Here is a 16,062-nt window from a genome sequence, read left to right as displayed (position 1 = left end):
AGGCCGCGCTGCTGAGGGAGCTCCTATCCTCAGCCTTCACCTGCAGAACCCCTCGTGCCACACAGACCAGTGTGTCCGAGAACTGCAGCCCCAAGGAAGCCAGAGGATGGGGTGGGCTGAAGCCAGGGAGGGAGCTCTCATGAGCTTCCTCGAGGAGGATGGGAAACATCCAGGGTTGGGAATCTCTGCTGGAAAGCAGAGGAATTCCACACATTTCTGGAGATCATTTGGGACATCTTTAAAGCACTGAGCTTCTTGACCCTGCCAGGTATCAAGACTGGCCAGAGCGCTATCTCCATGGAGACCATGAGGTGCTGGGGGCAGTGGATTGAGAATCCAGGACGGAGCACCCAGGAGGAGCCACCTGCAGCTTAGCGGGGAGAGGGTCCTCTCAACCAGTAGTGCTGGAACCCCTGGATGTCCACATGGGGAAAACTCACTGTGACCCATTTCACTCGACATATAGAAATCGATGTAAGAAAGTGTAAGTCTGCATGTGAGGGGCTTTGGATTGGCCCAGGTGAAACTAATGATGTCGATCACTTCTGTTTTTACCAAAAACCCTGCAATGATCAAAATAATAAATTACTCGAGAAAATATAGTGGACTCTTTTCCTGACCTTGAGATGGGCAAAAATCTTCCTAAATAGCACAGAAGAAGTACTAACTATAAAAAAATGTATAAGTTGAACTTTATTAAGAATTTTGCTCATCAGAGTGCGCCCAAGAGCCAGGCACAGTCTTATAATCCCAGCTACTTTCAAGGTTGAGGCAGGAGGATGGCAAAATTTGAGGTGAACCTCAGCAACTTAGCGAGACCCTGTCTCAAAATTAAAGAAAAAAAAAAAAGGACTGGGCATGTAGCTCAGTGGTACAGCACCCCTGGATTCAATCCCCAGTGGGAAAAAGTAAAAGAGAAAGAAAGAAAAGAAACTCACCTAAGAGAGGTCAAAGGTAACTTACAGAGGAGGAATGGAACGTACAACCAGGACTCATGCCTGATTTTAGATCAGTGAGAAAATGACCACTTTAAAAATAGGCAAAAATTTGAATAGATCCTTCACAAAAGGAGGGATCCCAGTGACCGCGGAAAGGTAGGTGCTCAACCTCATCAGTCATCGTGAACATGCAAAATAAAACCACAACCAGCTACCGTGACACACCTAGGAAATAGCCGAAATTAAAAGAACTGACGCTGCTGGCTGGAGCCAGTGCACTCTGTTCCTATACAGCAGGCGGGGGTGTGACCTGGCACCAATGCTTTGGAAAATCACTTGGCAGGAATCACAAACGCTAAACCTTTGCCTGCCCTTTAACCCATTCCTGGCACCCAGGGCCCATGCCCAGTGGAAACTCTGCTTGTGGGTTCGTGGAGACTGGACCTTAGTGCCCCACGCAGCTTTGTGCACTAACCCCAGAGGGGGAGCCACCCAAATGCCAGGACCATAGCATGCAGGAGAGAGGGCTTCTCAGACACCATTCTGGATCATCGCTCCCATTTCCCTGGTCCAGTCTGTGTTTCTCCTTGGATGCCCCAGATGACACTCAATCGGGGCAGCCATGGAGACCATGACCAAGCGGGTAGGCACTACAGAGCCCAAGTCACGAGAGAACAAATTAAACTGTCCCTGGGAGCAGTAAGGTGAAGACTGAGCTAACAAAAATGTGACTTCCTTCATTGAATTGAGCTCCAGCTAGGGAGTTTAACCAATGCATAATGTCAGTGAACAAATGATCCATTTTAAGAGAAGATTAACATCTTTAAAGCAATCTCCAACAAGATCTGTTTCCCTAAAGAAAGTTCAGTGCAAAATAATGAAAACCTTTCCAAACAAAAAATCTAAGCAAATAAGAAAAAAGGAGGAGAAATATAATTATATCTTGGAAATTTAGAAAACATTCTGTAAATAGCAAAATCAAAAAGGAACTCACATCCAAGACAGCCATTCAAAAGGTGAACAATATTATAAATGTCACGGGAAACAAACGACTCCAAAAATAAAATTTGGACATAAAATTTAAAAGAATTGGAGGAAATCTGTTTATGTGGGAAAGAACTTGATCAATACAAACACAAGAGCCAGAAATACACATACTGTCCTTGTATAATGTCTTAAAACTCTGCAGCAAACGCAAGATGCAGACAGGTCAGAAACCGGCCCACGTGCGTGATCCAGCGCTGACATTTTCAGCAACGGAGATTCTGACACACCAGTGGTGCCACCTGCATCTTCGGAGCGAAGGCGGAGAACGTGGGGAAATCACGCACCTCGCAGCCTGTGAGTCGGGGCTTCCGTTCTTCGTTCGTCCTTCGTGGTCGTCTTCTTCTTCATTTGCGTTGCACTCCCTTTACCTTGCTCTCTCCTTCCTCTTGGAATCGTGAGCCAATGCACTTCCCCACACATTGCTAGCAGACACGGTTTCTGATGGGTTCCTATGTGCTGTTCATGGGGACTCTTCCAGTTCTGTGCTGCTGGACCTGTTTTGCATGTGAGAAAACTGAGGTCCCAACGACCAGATAATTAGCAGACCCAGGACTCAAAAAGCAGGTCTCCTGGTTCTGGATCACTTGTTCAAGCATCACTCTGCAAGACCATCAGGGAAGTTGTGGTCGTGGCATTTGGGGTGGTCAGCTGACTCACCCAACTGCTGCCCAGATTGGCACTCCGGCCCCTGGGCCAGGCATGGAAAGGACACAGGATGTCTGTCTGTCTGAGCGCTCTCCGGGGTCCTTGGTTCTCTCTCCTAAGATAGATGGATCTCTCTCTCTCTCCACCTCCCTCTCTCTCTCTCTCCACCTCCCTCCCGCGCGCTCTCTCTCTCCCCCTCCCTCTCTCTCTCTCTCTCTCTCTCTCTCTCCCTCCCTCTCTCTCTCTCTCTCCCCCTCCCTCCCTCTCTCTCTCTCTCTCTCTCTCCCTCCCTCTCTCTCTCTCTCCCCCTCCCTCCCCCTCCCTCTCTCTCTCTCTCCCTCCCTCCCTCTCTCTCTCTCTCCCCCTCCCTCCCCCTCTCTCTCTCTCTCTTTCTCTCTCTCTCTCTCTCTCTCTCTCTCTCTCTCTCTCTCTCTCTCTCTCTCCCTCCCTCCCTCCCTTTCTTTCTCTCTCTCAACTGGAGCTGATCACACAGACCCTCTTTTCTCCTTGGGTTGCTTCCTCGGCCTCCCCAGATCCCGCAGTTCCCCTCCTTCTGGTCCTCTTTCTGCACCAGTCCTATGGCCTCTGGGTTCTGCTGTGTTCCCCTTGACTCCCCAGACCCATTTGCCTCCTCTGCAGACTGGGTGGGCTTCTGCCAGGCCAGCTGCTCCTGCCTCTGCTGCCCCCACCCCACTGGCTCAGCAGGAGGCCCTGTGCGCTCCACACCCAGATTGCCACAAGCTGGAGTTCTCTCCCTCACCCCTGCAAGAAGCTCAGCCCTGCTTTTTCCCTCCCCACCCAAGTGCATGAGCACTGTACTAGATACATGTGGGTGCTCTGTAAATCCTCTAAGGGCATCTGGCTTGGCACCCAGTATGCCTCCTGGAGTCAGGTGAGGCACACAGCTCTATTCCATCCCCGATTCCATGGACTGACCCTGTGATGCCTATGGGTAGAATCATGCACCTGCTCCCTCCTGGGAGCAAGGGAGGAGAGGCGTGGGTGCCCTGGCACTGCTGTGGAATTCCAGCTGCCTGGCACATATGTTTACCAGCCAGTCCCATCTCACAGGTGCAGGCTGAGAGCAGGCACTTGACCCCACTCTCCAGCTCTGAGAGGTCCCTGGGCAGGGGCCTGCGTTAGGATCCAGGAGGCCCGGATGTACCAGGTGACTGGGGAAACCATTCCCTGCTGCAGTTCTCAGTTTATCCACCTGCATAACGGACAGCAGGAAATTGCATTGGCTCTATGGCTTTCTGAACAGTCGACTGTTTGGAAGTCATGTTGTCAATTGATTTCACTTCAAATTATACAGACCCAGTGCTAAATGTCATTCTAGCCAAGCAAGATTCTGGGATAATAAACTATGTAAGAACGGAACACTGCAGGAAAAATATATGGGAGGAAATTTAAATTGAAAATTGCAAAATAAAAAGTCCTTAATTGGTTCGACTACATTTTTCAGATAAGACCACCAATTTGACTTCATCAGTGTATGCTTATGTGCACTTGCATGTGCACACACACACACACACCTGTGCAGGTACAGGTGCACACGTCTGATTCTTAATCCGTGCAGATTAGATAACTGAAGTCTGGAGGGCGAGGAGCCTGTGACTAGCACACAGCTCTCAAGCAGAGGTGCATCTTCTTGGGACTGTTTTAGTATAAACATGGTGACCTCCAGCGGGAAACCCTGGGAGAAGTTGAGGAAAAGCTGGGATTGTCCCCACTAGCACACCTAAAGCCACCACTGAGCTTGGGAGGCTCAGCCGTTTCCTGATGGTTCGTGCAGCCTGGCAGGCGTGGGGGCTACCCCTGGAATCACACTGGCCTCCCTCACGTGCCTTCCCCTTCCTCCTCTTCTGCTTCCTTCCAAGGTGGCAGAGCTAGCGTTGAACACGGATTGAGCATCTATAACGTGCCAGGAGCATCTATAACCCCAGGTCCCCTCCTGCCTGAGCTCACAGACCAGGAAGGGACAGACACTGCTGCTGGGTCTGGGCCCCAGGTCCTATGGGACCACTGGAAGTGCCGGTGCAGTGGTGCTCCTTCGTGACCCGGGAGAACAGGGAGGACTTCCTGGAGCGGGCCATGTGCGTCTGTCTGAGCTTCCTGCTTGGTTCCAGCAGCCCAGCATGCTGGAAAGGTGGCCTCGTCAAAGCCACAGGAGGCTGTGGGAAGTCACAGGCAGGTCAGCCTTTGGTGTCCCCCCTCTCTAAGACCCTGGAGCGAGCCCAAGGGAAGTCCAGGCACATGCACAGTAGGCAGAGGCTGGTTTCCATCCAGCTCTCCTCCCGGAGCCACAGGGGCCCCTCTGCCAAATGCCACATGCAAGTCCCACCTGCCTGGAAACTGGGCCAGCAGCAGGGTGGCGCCTTCCGGGCGTCGCATACGGAGGAGCAGACGTTCCACAGTGTACCTGGCCACGTCCCACTCTCCTATCACGCTGGCCTGGGGCCATAGAGAGAAGAGCAGCAGGTCAGAGACGAGGAGGGCAGAGAGGACTGGGTGGACGGGGTGGGGTGCTGACTGCAGAGGCCCATGGAACTCAGCAAGGCCTTCCAACCCTGCTGGCCCAGGCAGCCCCCTCTGAGGGTCATTGTGACGGGGACCGTGAAGGGAGGCAGGTCCCACAGTCACAGTGGGCTCACTCCTGCATCAGTGCATCTGCTGAGCCACCTCACCCAGGTGACGTCACCTCTCTGTGCTCAGTGCTCCCTTCTGTTCAATGGGACTACTGGGGTACTCGTGTCACCTCCTTCCCCAGGTGTTAACAATGCTATCAAGCACAATGGCTGATCTGAAGGAAGAAAATTAAAAATAATTAATAATAATCCTCATAATAGTGATGATGGTGATTAACAGGAGTAGTCACGATGATGAGGACAATGAGCTGATTCTGCTCATCCAAGTCACCTTCCTGCATCTAGACAGAGTATGTACATCCTTAATCCTGCCACAGGACCTGAGAAGGACATTCTGTGCCATTAAAAAGACGTGTGCTTTAAATCCATGCCCATACTGCAGGAATAGAAGCTTAGGAGAGGTCAAGATCTGCAGAGGAAGAGATGTTCCTATTTCCTGTGCTCTGGGGCAGTTATAGGCCGGAAAAAGCTCATTTCTGAATTTTCAGGAAAACGGAAGGGCTGTTGATCCCAGATCAAGGGAAGGGCCCATCCTCAGGGCTGGGAAGCCCAGCGGCAGGGTGAGAGGGGTGAGGAAATGTGCATACAGAGGTGCCTGTTCCCCAGGATGCTCCACGCACTCTCAGATGGGCTCAAGACCAGCCACCAGCCAGTAGCTCAAGAGCAAGGAGCGATATACCCCAGGCACTTGGGATGCAGCCATCAAACAGCTTGCCCTGCAGGTAGAAGGGAAGATTCCCTTCACCCATCCTTGTTTCCAAGACTGTCCAGGGTAAGAGGAAGCCAAGCGGTACTGCTAAGTAGGTCACCTTTATTTGCAAAGCTCCTGTCTGAGCTGCCAGAGGTTGCTGGTACCAGACAACCCTTTCAGAGAGGCCTGTCTCTATAACCCAAGACAAAAAAGAATGAGTGCTTTTGGAGAAAGAATATAGGGATTGAAAATTACTCTTACTAAAATGCAAATGACTGATACTGGGAAAGAAAGAGGTGATACCAGGAATCTGAAGCAGGAGGAAAGCCCTGGAGGGGAAAGATTACAGAGCAGACAGATGAAGGGGCGCAGACGGAGACTCGAAAAACCAGATGTGCTACTTCTCAGCAGGGCTGCCTCCTCGACTCCCTTCATCTCCCGGGACCTTGATCTCCTCTCGTGCGGAACTGGGGAATCGCTTTTAAACGGAGCGACTGAGCTAGTGCACTAAGAGGACAGTGTGAACCTCCATCAACCGTGCACAGGTCGCTCCCCACCAACTGGACTAGTAGCTTCATTTTCTTCCCTTTTGGGATACACTAAAAAAACTTTTGGTGGGTGCTCAGATTGAAATCTGTGATGTTGGGATTGAAACCGCATCCTGAGGTCAGGGCTCCAGGTGTCGGGGGCTGGCTGGTGGCACTGCAGCCAGGCGGCTAGTTTCTGACGTGCCTCAAGACCGGCATGACCTGTCCCCTCAGCAAGCAGCCCACAGGCCATTCGGGTGGCTCCCAGGGCCTGGCAGCGGGCCGGCGGCGTGGCTTGAGAGGTAGCCTGGTGCGGGTCCGCCCTCGGTCTCGGGTCCCCGCCTGCTCACCTGCGAGATGGGGCTGACCACACCCACAGCCCCACGGTGACTGACGTGATCCCCGTGCAGCCTGGGGCTGTGCCCGGTGCCGGAGTGCTCTCAGCAGCCGGCTTTGTTATTGTGGTCATTATCATCATTATCACCACACACCATTTGAATTGTTGCTTGAGATGACGCGGATGATGGAGTGACTTGTTTGGGGCAGTGGCTCTGGAGCTCTGGAAAGCAGAGCATTTTCACAGACCGGCCACATCACCTCCCCACACCTGCCCGCTCCCAGCCAGGCACGCTCTGGCTGCCCGGGCACGCAGGGCCAGGCCAGAGGCACGTGCCGCAGGAGTGTGGGCAGAGCTGGACCAAGTCTCCAGGCGGCACCTTCAGCCCGCCCTTGGCAGCTGTGACTCACATCCCAGGCACGATGGCGGAGGTGGAGTGAGGCAGGAGAGGGCAGGGTGGGCAGGCCCGTGGCCCGGCACCCGTGGGGGCTTAGAAGCAGCTCTCAAGGGCTTAAGTTGGACATGAGGACTGGGGTGGGGTCCATGCAATTTGAGTTCATACTGGTGTCCAGGATGGGGGTCCGTGGGTTCTCTGAGCTGGCAGGTCTATTTCCAGCAACTTGATCTTGACCAATGTAGAAGTCTGGAGGGCACCTGGGTTGGTTCCATAGTTTCACTATTGTGAATTGAGCTGCTGTAAACATTGATGTGACTGTGTCACTGTAGTGTGCTGATTTTAAGTCCTTTGGGTATAAAACTGAGGAGTGGGATAGCTGGATCAAATGGTGGTTCCATTCTAAGTTTTCTGAGGAATCTCCACACTGCTTTCCAGAGTGGCTGCACCAATTTGCAGTCCCATCAGCAATAAGGGGTGAAGTTTTGAATCCACATTCACTGGGGTCAGGGCTTCTGTGGCCACTGGGGTACAGGGGGCACCCAGCCTGTGGAGTGGGGTGGGGTGAGGAGGTGGAGAAGAGGTTGTCTGGATGTTGGGACCAGACTGTGGTCCCAGAGAGGCAGAGGCCAGGTGAGGGGCAGAGTGTGTGCTCTGTGGCCAGGGAAATGGGACTCAGCCGGCTGTCATCCCGGCCGCTCAGAATGGAGTGGCCTACACACGGAGCAGGCCCTCGCGGGGGTATGCAGAGTGAGTGCATGTTCCTGCCAGGAGAAGCAGAAGACCAAGGAGGTGAAGAGGCCACAGGTCCACCTGTGTGCCCCACCCTGCCCCTGCCCGCACGTCCTGAGAGGCACCCAGGTAGCTCCTCCGCAGGTTCCGTTCCTCTTCCTGGAGTGGCAGCCTTAAAGTAACCATCTCCCGACCGTGAGTCCTGCTTCAGTTCCTCCCCTCTCTGGGTTGATTTTTATATTACCACCAAGGGGTTTTTCTGCAAACATGACTCCTATTTGATCATTCTCCAGCTCAAAAGCCTTCAGTGGCTCCCTACTGCCCATGGAAGGAATCTTCTTAACTTCTCATCTAAGGTTCTCTGCAATCTGGTCTCAACTTTTGCCTCAGCTTGAAGACCCTCTTCAAGCTTCTACCACACCAAAACTAATGGATACAAAGATTGCTGCTGGGTGCCTTGGATTAGGCCCTCCCAGGAAGCTTTGGTCCCATTACCTCCCATCTGAAGCCGGCCTGGTCTCCCAAGGCCAGCTCAGGGGCCCCTCCACCCGGCAAGCCAGGGCTTCCTGATGCTTGTGGCTTGCCCCGGTGTCTCTCCCTCCTCCTTATGGTGGCTGTGGCTATGTCCTGGGGTGTTACCGTTAGGAATTTATTTTTAATATTTTTGTTCATTGTTCTGTTTCCCTAAACAGGATGCAAGGGAATTAACTTGGAGAGTGTCTTTCCCCTGCATTGCTCTTCCCCCACGCAAGGACCTCATCCTCTTCCTTCCCTGATCTCACTCTGGCTGGGGGACTCGCGTCCAGCTGTTCTCTGTTCCGTGAACCCCAGAGAGGTTCTCCCTGGGTCTCAAGCGGCACAGAGCCCTCTCCATGGCTCCCCCGCACCCTCTCACCCTCAGCGCTTCTGAACAGCCGGCTTGCTCACTGTGGCGTTGCTGGTCTTGCCGCTGGGCCTTTGGCTCCCGTGTCCAGCGCCTGGGGCTGTCTGTGGCCGTAGGCCTGCTGCCCGGGAAGGACCACACCGAGGGGCCCAGCGTGTTTGCTGAGGGCGAGCCCAGAGCTGGGGAGACGGGAGCGAAGCTGCATTCTCCGGCACCGGTGGGCGGCAGGGTGGAGGGAAGGCCCATGGTCTGAGGTCAGACCCCCGTCTGCACCCAGCTCTGCCCCCAGCCAGTTAGCTCGGCCCTGGGCGATCACGGCGCCTCCCAGAGGCTGTGTCGGATCAGACTCCGGGACAGTGGGAAGAGGAGTGTGGAGGCCAGCTCCACCCAGTGTGCCTGGGGATTCATCAGCCACTGCCACCAAGGTTGAGGCTGGCCAATCGGTGACAGCCAGAGATGGCGGTGCCTCAGAAAGTCCTCAGCTGTGGGATGTGAAGCTTCTGGAAATTTCTGTGTGCCCTCATCTTTGCCAGATTTACTGTCTCCTGCACACTGACTTTCTCCATGGCAGCCCAACCACACGATGTAAAAGGTTCCGGCAGGGATAAGGTCCCCAGGGTGGGGGCGGAGTGGGTGAGAAGTTTGTGGAAGGCTGGCAGCCCAGGTCCGCTGGTCAGCCCGGAACCACGACTGGTCAGCAGGGCATTTGATGGGGCAGGGCCCACATCTCTTTGCAGTCCTAAGGTGCCTCAGCCCCTGGAAGGTGCTGATGCTCTTCCCCTGGCTTGGGAAGTGGAAACTCCCGCGGGAGCCGTGGTTGGCATGGATGCCGCTTGCGAACACAACGCCAGCAGGCGCAGGAAACAGCTCCCAGTCCCCGGTGCTAGCACAGTGCGCTGGGCTATGCCTGCACATCCACCTTCCAGACCTGACGCTCACTTCTCTGGTGGGCATGGAAGCTGGAGCTGCGCAAGGGGTTAGAATCCTGAGGAGCGTCGTCCTTCCTGGCTACGTGGACGCACCTCCCTGGATCTGCCCCTCGACCTCTTCCTAGGCCCACACCTCACAGGCTCTGCTCCAGCACCTGCACCGTGGCTCTGCCTGACCCATGCCCCTACTCCCACAGCCTGCGTGACCCCTTCTGGGTCAGGTGTCCCTCCCTGGGTCACACGCCTCTGGACCCAGAGTCAGGGCAGGAAGGTGATGACAGCAGCTCCTGCAAGCACCTGAGCAGAGGTGGTTTCTTAGGACAAGAAGGCCACCACCATGTCACCTCAGTGACCACTCACATATGCGCACACCCACTAAGATGAGGAAGTGGGGGAGGGCCTGGCGTCAAGAAGAAGAACCGTCAGCCTGTGGGTGGCGGGCATCCACACACTTGCCTTCCGGGACAGGGCACGTGGCTCTCGGGACCCAGAGCGGGCTGCAGCCAGTCCTGTGGCTCTCAATGTGAAGGCGAGCGCTTCCACTCCCACACTCTGCCACTGGCTTCAGAGTCGGGGACAACGTCCAGTACAGCTCTGCTCCTGGGTGGTGTCTGGCATCGACCCTGTGCCAGCGTTGCCCCTGCCCTTGGGGAGCCGACTCTGGAGTCAGGGAGGATAGACGGCTCAGGATCCAGCTGAGCACCTGGATGCTGGATGCTCAGAGGCGCCTGCGTACCTCTGAGCTGGTTTTCCGGTATCTTCCCACATATCAGGTGGATGTTCTCTTCCAGTCTCCCCCACCTGCTTTCCCAGCCATGGGAGTTTGTGTTTTCCCCCAGGGGTGAATTCTTTCCAGACTCTGGGAGAACGCCTGGCATCCTGGGCCTGGGCCTTCTGCCCTGGCATGGAGCTGCGCCATTTTGGATGAAGGAACTGGTTCTCAATGCTGCCAGCTGGCTTCTCCTCGCCACCTGCCTACCCTCTGTCCCCTCCGAACCAGAAAGACACCAGGTGGGAGGCTGGTAGGGATGACCTACCCAGACACCCCAGGGCCTCCGTGATTATCCAGGGAACTCCCAGCTGTGAGGCCCCAAGTCCTCCAGAGGCAGGTCAGGCTGAAAAGCTGCTTGGAAACGTGTGGATGGACCCACCGGGGTCTCCCAAGCCTCCACGGCCCCTGCTGGGAAAGGTTCCCAGGCAGCACACTTCCCAGAATCCTATGGTGCTCCCAGTGGGAGACAGGAAAGTAAGGGCAAAAGAGAACATTGTGTCATTGTGTTTAAGCAGGGGAGATGAGGGGGCAGTCTAAAGACTGTGTCCTCAAGTGCAAATCAAGTGGCAGAAACGTCCAAGGCTCCTGGAACACCCCAGGAAGCCACAGCTGTGCTTCTCTCAGACCCTGCTAGCAAAGCAAAGATGCCACACCAACCTGGCTTTGAATCCTGGCTGCAGTCCTGATTGGCTGGATGTGTCTGAATGGAATGTTTAACTGCTTTCCCGAAAATGGACTCCACATACCCTTTAGGCTGCCAGCAGAAGTAATTATGTAAATGTTGAGTTTAAGGCTCAGAATCTACTTTTACCAATAATAGCAAAGTGGATACAACTTACCACCTCTTAGGCTTATTATGAAGATCAATGAGGTCATTTAAATGGATTTTGTGGTTTTGTTCTTTTGTTCTTGCCTGTATCCCTTGAACCTTGTACAAGACGGCACATAATAATTATCTGTTGAATAAATGAATGAATAAGTATTATTTCCTTTGCTAAAACCTCCTGCCTATGACAGAAAATCCAAGTTTGTTAAATAGAAACCATCAGAAGTGCTATAATTGCAAAGTCAACACCTGCTACTCTCAATTCTCCCACCACCAACCTGCTCAGTTTTTTCTGCTGTGTTCATACTTGGAAAGAGCCAGAATCCTTAGCTTTCACCCTAACAATACTGTCCTGTCTATGCTCTCTGGGTCTTGGACTTGCAATATCTGCTTTTCATGCACCAGAGAAAATTTTATTCAGCTTTAAACTCCAGTTTGGATATCACTTATTTCAGGGGAAATGATGGTGGTGCTAATGGTAGTGGTGATGGTCAAGGTGATGGTGGTTAGGTGACAGTGGGGATGATGGGGATTGTAGGAATGGTGGTGGTGGTGGTGGTGATCATGGTGGTGGTGATATGATGTTGGTGATGTTGATGGTGGTAGTGTTGTGGCGATCATGGTGATGGTGGTGATGGTGGTGTGGTGGTGATGGTGGTGATGGTGGTGATGGTGGTGGTGGTGGTCGTGGTGGTGGTGGTGGTGGTGGTGGTGGTGGTGGTGGTGGTGATGGTGGTGGTGTGGTGGTGGTGGTGGTGGTGGTGGTGATGGTGGTGGTGGTGGTGGTGGTGGTGGTGGTGGTGGTGGTCGTGGTGGTGGTGGTGGTGGTGATGGTGGTGGTGATGGTGGTGGTGATGGTGGTGGTGATGGTGGTGGTGGTGGTGGTGGTGGTGGTGATGGTGGTGGTGGTGGTGGTGGTGGTGATGGTGGTGGTGGTGGTGATGGTGGTGGTGGTGGTGGTGGTGGTGGTGATGGTGGTGGTGGTGATGGTGGTGGTGGTGGTGGTGGTGGTGGTGGTGTGATGGTGGTGGTGGTGGTGGTGGTGGTGGTGGTGGTGGTGGTGGTGGTGGTGGTGGTGGTGGTGGTGGTGGTGGTGGTGGTGGTGGTGGTGATGGTGGTGGTGGTGATGGTGGTGGTGGTGGTGGTGGTGGTGGTGGTGGTGGTGGTGGTGGTGGTGGTGGTGGTGGTGGTGGTGGTGGTGGTGGTGGTGGTGGTGGTGGTGGTGGTGGTGGTGATGGTGGTGGTGGTGGTGGTGGTGGTGGTGGTGATGGTGGTGGTGTGGTGGTGGTGGTGGTGGTGGTGGTGGTGGTGATGGTGGTGGTGATGGTGGTGGTGGTGATGGTGGTGGTGTAGTGGTGATAGCGGTAGCATTGTTAATAGTAGTAATGTCTGTGATGATGGTTTCAATGGTGCAGACACTAAATCAGTCCTCATCCTAATAATTATTTAACTGTGTAAAAAAGGATGAAGTATATTATCTTCCCTTTCATTCTCCTAAAATTCAGCACATTCAAATCTCCAGGTGTTTCATCTTTGACCTGTTCCAGGTCGTCTCTCTGAGTGGGAATAGAAGCTTTGAGGTTCCTTTGATAGATGGGTAAGAGGAACCAGCAGAGCATCCCAGACAGGAACAGAGCATAAAAAAGTGGGGCTCAGGCACTCGGGAAGGAATTTCCTCCGTTGGCCAGTCTTCAAACCCGCCATCCATTCATTCATTTGTCCACTTCCGAGTTTTCTTGACCGCCTTCTCTATGCCTGGCCTGTGGTGGGTACTGGAAATTCAGTGCTAAACAAAACACCTTCAGGCCGCCCTAGTGCAAGATCCCCCTGGGGAAGTACAGCGGCTCCCCTCCTTCCATCTGGAATCCGGTGAGGGAAATGTCCACGATTCAGCTCTGGCTTTGCCATGTCTGGTGGTCTGCTGACCTAGGTAATTAGGCCCCCCAACAGATATTTAATAGAAGGAAAAAAAGAGAACTCATGATTTCTTGACTAAACTCTGTTTTGTTTTGTCTTAGGGGATGAGTTCTTGCTGTGTGGCCCAGGTTGGCCCCAGGCTCCTGCCTCAGCCCCCCGAGTAGCTGGGACTACAGGCGTATGCCACCAGCTGGCGTCCCGCTGCCCTCTTAAATGGTAGGAACTGTGGTAACAGCCCAGGGTGCTGGGGTCTTGGGGGTCTTTGGCATTTCAGGTTTGGCCCTTGGAGGGGGCAAAAGGGCAGGGAGAAGCAGACAGGGGCAGCTGTGGGGTCCCCTCTGGGATGAGATCACGGCCCAATGGTCAGCACAGGCAGGCCAGTGGGGACAGGAGGTGCTGGCACAGCATGTGTACTTCAAGTTGGTGTGACCACCCCTCAGGGGCTTCCCACGGCTCCATCTCCAATCTTGGGGGCAGAAAGGGCCAGCAGCTCCGTCGTCCCCCTGGAGGATGATGGCAGAAGCCAGCAGGGGTTTCTTTGGCTCCATTTTGCCTCTGGGGACTGTGGTAGAAAACAGATTCTTCTGTCACGTCTTGAGTGACTTTGGTCCTTTGCATCCTTCCCAGCCGTTTCTAAGCACATTCTCTTGAACTCTGCTTCTCTTTTCCGTAAGTGGGATTTTAGTTTGGGGGCACTTGCATAAGATGGCCTCCTGAAGAAGCCTGGCTTCCCGGCTGCCACTCTGTTCCCAGCCAGCTCTGTTCTGACTTCCTGGGCAGCCCCTGCATCTCCCTGGTTCCCTGCTGGGTCCAAAGAGAGAACAAAAAGGCCTTGATCCTTGCAAGAGCCTTTGGGAAGAGCGTGTTTTCTCAGCAGAGCATGTCAGCCAGGAGGCTGCCCTGGCGCGCCTCGTCCAGGGCCCACCCCCATGCGGGCCGGCCACCCTCTGCCTTCCCAGAAGCGCCCACGCTTCAGCGGAGCTCTGGCTCCTTCTCCTCAGGGTCCAGAGGCTCCTTGGCCAGGGCCGACCTTGCTCTTGGAAGCTGCCTCCACCCAGCTCTGATAAGGGCACATAAATCAACTCCTCGACCTAATCCCACCCCTCCCTGGAGCCTCCCCAGCTTCCACCCGGGCAGAAGAGGCAGCACCCTCCTCTCCTGCGCCAGACTGACCTGCATGCTGCCTGTGACAGGGACCACAGGCCACACTCACCAGCTGCCCATCTTCCTGGTTCCAAACTCACTGCCACAGCCCCTGGCCCTCTGACTCTGTGCGTCCAGCCTGGAGCTGGTGGGATGGGGGCCCTGCCTTCAGCCATGGGAGGTGGTCAGCAGGCAGCCTCCAGCTCTTGTCTTCTCGGAGGCTGCCCTTCCCGGGACAGGTGGCATCCAGGAACCGAGCAAGATGGAAATTTAATAGTCCGGCCACGTTAGCCCAACAGGGAGCTCTCTAAGCGATGGCTGCTCACTAGGGGACCTCCCGGGGTGGGAGAGCTTTGTGAGGTGGCATTGCAGCCTGGCGTGTCCACCTGCCTCACCTGCTCCTCCCACTTCCTCTCACAGGTGTGGATTCCTGACAAAACTCTTGTACCCCAAGCTCCGTCTCCGCACCTGCTTCCCAAGGACCCAGCGCTGACGCTAGCTTCCTTCGTCCATTCTTTCATGCAGCCAGTATTGATCACGGGGTGTCCACCTTGGGCGGACGCCATCGTGGGTGCTAAGATCTGGTCGCAGATGAGGTGGGAGCTGGGGACCAGTGGAGAGGGAACGTCTAGAAATCAGTAGACACACAAATAAACGATGGGAAACACCAGTCACACCTTGACCCCTGCTGCTGCTCCTGGCCGTGACCAGTGGGAACCTGAGAGCCCCAGACCTGGGCCTCCACTTCCTTGGGCCTCAGTACAGATGCTGGCTTCGGAAACGTCCGCTCATGACCGTAGTGAGTGGCACCCTCGCAGTAACAGCACTGGTGCGTGCCATTCCTACCATGTCCCTCTCTAGCCCATGTCACCCAGCACTTGCCCGTCATCTTCTCCCCTCACACCCGCGTCACCTCTGCAAGGACGGACCTGCTGTCATCCAGGGCTTGGAGCTGTGCCTGCAGGAGTAGGTGCTCTCTAAGTATTTGTGGGAAGGAAGGTGTCACTCACAGCTTTTTATCAGCTTTATTGGGAAATAATTTCCACTTTAGACCACTTGGGCCTTCAAAGTGCACGATTTAACATTGTTTCAGCAAATCGGTGGCCGGCGGGGAAGCAGAACAGACCGCTGTCACGAGGCAGACCTCTTCCTCCGCTGACATCAGACGTCTCATCTTCTGCTGCTGGAAGCAAACACCACAGACTGCGCAGTTACCAGCAGGAGAAGTCCCTTTGGCTCTCAGTTCTGGGAAGCCCAAGAACACGGTGCCACGTGGGAGGGCCCCAGGGTGCCGTGACGTGACAGGGAGTGGAAAGGGTGTGCCACACGCCGGACACCCGTGACGCGCGACCCACACCCCGCGGGACACTTGTGACGGGTGCAGCAGTTTGCTCCACGCGTCCGCGCGGAGAGAGGAGAAAGGCACAAGTTTCAACAACGAGACAGACACGACGCGCAGCTTTTGTAGGTAGTGTGTTTCCACTTTTATTTTAGGAGAAAATGTAGGCATTACACTAAGAAATGGAATCACGTAGAGGCTCACACCTCACGAATGGACACACGAAATGTCGTCATTGAACAAAACCCGGCAAATTCATCACATGTAAAAAGTTAAGCTGCTGCGGGTGACACG

At 54.5% G+C, this 16,062-nt stretch overlaps 1 long non-coding RNA gene across 1 annotated transcript; it reads right to left on the bottom strand.

The window, feature by feature from the left end:
* Positions 1-4,887: 4,887 nt before the first annotated feature.
* On the bottom strand, positions 4,888-14,707 carry LOC306652928. The gene is made up of 3 exons (XR_013761584.1): positions 14,460-14,707; positions 11,201-11,499; positions 4,888-5,084 (listed from the first exon to the last, which is right to left on the bottom strand). It is a non-coding gene; the product is annotated as an uncharacterized lncRNA (long non-coding RNA).
* Positions 14,708-16,062: the final 1,355 nt, after the last annotated feature.

Source organism: Sciurus vulgaris, assembly GCF_902686455.1.
Source record: "Sciurus vulgaris genome assembly, chromosome: 2".
NCBI classification, from domain to species: Eukaryota; Metazoa; Chordata; class Mammalia; order Rodentia; family Sciuridae; genus Sciurus; species Sciurus vulgaris.
This window is presented reverse-complemented; position numbering and strand designations above follow the sequence as displayed.